Genomic DNA, 2,343 nt, shown 5'->3' on the forward strand with positions numbered 1-2,343 from the left:
CCCCGCGAAGGCTCGGATCCCCTTACGTGGCGCCAGCTCAGATAGAATCCTGCGAAGGCGTGGATGGAGATTCGCGATTTATTACCACCGTGTCAGAAAATGTGCTAGATCGATAATATTTGGGGAGAGTGTTAATTATTTGACGGTAATATTTCGGTAAAAATGCAAAAAATTATGCTCTCTTCCTTCCACTTTTAATTTCTTCAATGTTTTATGCATAAAGTTTCATCTTTTTTTAATTTCTTTTTTCTCATTTCCCTTTTGAAATCCTGAGGAACGCATTTTTAATCTTCAAGTCTGTCTTCTTCTGGCCATTATAGTCTCCCTCTCTCTTTTTCCGTGGTGTTATTATATATATTACCTGTCTCTCATTGTTGTCAAGCAAGAGACAAGAATAGAGCACATAAATTACTCTGAAACTCTCTTTCTCAACTCAACAAACATGGGGAGAGCTCCTTGCTGTGATAAAGCTAACGTGAAGAAAGGCCCATGGTCGCCGGAGGAAGACGCCACGCTCAAGGCTTATATTGAGGCCAACGGCACTGGTGGCAACTGGATTGCCTTGCCTAAGAAGATAGGTTGGCAATAGTTGGGTTATTTATTTTTATAAATCACTGTAATCAAAGCTTCCTTTCTTATTAGTTAATTCTTCAACTATACCAAATTTCAGGGCTTAAGAGATGTGGCAAGAGTTGTCGTCTTAGATGGTTGAATTATCTTCGACCCAACATCACGCATGGAGGGTTTTCGGAAGAAGAAGATAACATAATTTGTAGCCTTTACATAAACATTGGAAGCAGGTAACTATATGATTAGTACTATAGTTGGGGTTTTCTTCTTCTTAAGAATAACGCTCTAATTTATATGCTTCTTTTTTGAATGCGCAGATGGTCTATAATTGCAGCACAACTGCCTGGGAGAACCGACAATGATATCAAGAACTACTGGAACACAAAGCTTAAAAAGAAGCTCCTGGGGAAACAGAGAAAAGATCAGCAAGCTCGGAGAGCCACCTGCCTTAACTTTAAGCATGAAATGAAGAGAGAAAGCGAGAATTATCCGGTTCCTGGAATGGTGAACCAGGAATCACACTGGCCACTTCTGCAACCACCAGTCATGCCCCTACAAGCACGCACCAAGATCCCCAAGATTCCATTAAGAATTTGCTTGTCAAACTGGGAGGAAGATTCTCCGATGATCATCCACAATCCACCACCAATCCCATGAATTTTCGATACGCTCCCGATGTTCCCTTTGCTCAAGAGCTGCCATATGAGAATTCCATGAACATACTTCCATCGGCTTCTTCCCTTAGTCCCTTAAACAGTACTTGTTCTCAAGTAACAGACGGTACTACCAGTTTACTGTTAACGATGCTGATGGTCCTAATGATATGTTTCAAGGCCTTGATGGTCTCCAAGCGGAGCTAAGTGAGCTGATCTACAGCAACAATCAGCAGGTATTGGATGGGTTTGAGGGCTTTTACGGAACAGACAACATGGTCGATGGCAGCAGTACGGGGACTAGTTCGGTCGAAAGTAGCAGCTGGGGAGACATAAATTCACTGCCCTATCCTCAAACTGTCTCTGGATTTGAAGCTTGCCAACAACAAAGCATCCCACAAGTTTCTATCTACGATGAACCAAACTACTTCGGGCCACAATAACTGCACTGTATACATGGGTGGTATAAATTTGTAACAACTAGGGGATTAGTTTGGTTTCGATCAGAGAAAAAAAACTCCTAATGAATTCATGCAGAAAGATATTGTTTTGTTTTTGTAATTCAACTTTTTATAATTTTTCCATTTGCTTTCTCCTCAAATCTAGTTGATTAATCTACTTTAAATTATCTATATGAAGTATAAACAGATTTTCTCATCTGGGTTTTCTTTAAACTTTTAGACTTGTTTGCTTTGTTCAATAATGTTGAATGTGGAACCCTAAATCAGTTGAATCCGATTATGCTTTGCAGGTCATATATTTGGAACTTCAAATAAGCTTTTAATAAATTTTCTGGTCTCCATGATCAGAACTGTCTGCGGAGCTTTATGGTATATATTTCTTAATTACAATGTAAAAACAAACCCCTTTTCATTTCTTTGCAACACATGGATTGAATGCCCTCCCATACATCCCTGAAAAAGGCACAGTATTAAAGTAGATTAAAAGGTGCTTTGACGTTTTGGCATCAACTTACTAGACTTTAGCAAACTGGGGTATCTAACTATGGTTTCATGTCTGCAATTTAGAACAGTTGGGCAACCTTTGAAAACACATGTTAATCAGTTCATATGTCTTGTACTAATTTACTGCCAAATAGATCAAAATACCATTCTTACTG

The 2,343-nt window shown here is 39.3% G+C and overlaps 1 pseudogene; it reads left to right on the top strand.

Annotated features, from left to right (window-relative positions):
• The first annotated feature begins 404 nt into the window (after positions 1-404).
• On the top strand, positions 405-1,819 carry LOC120125622 (annotated as a pseudogene).
• Positions 1,820-2,343: the final 524 nt, after the last annotated feature.

This window comes from Hibiscus syriacus, unplaced genomic scaffold, assembly GCF_006381635.1.
Source record: "Hibiscus syriacus cultivar Baekdansim isolate YM2019G1 unplaced genomic scaffold, ASM638163v2 tig00110435_pilon, whole genome shotgun sequence".
Taxonomy (NCBI): Eukaryota; Viridiplantae; Streptophyta; class Magnoliopsida; order Malvales; family Malvaceae; genus Hibiscus; species Hibiscus syriacus.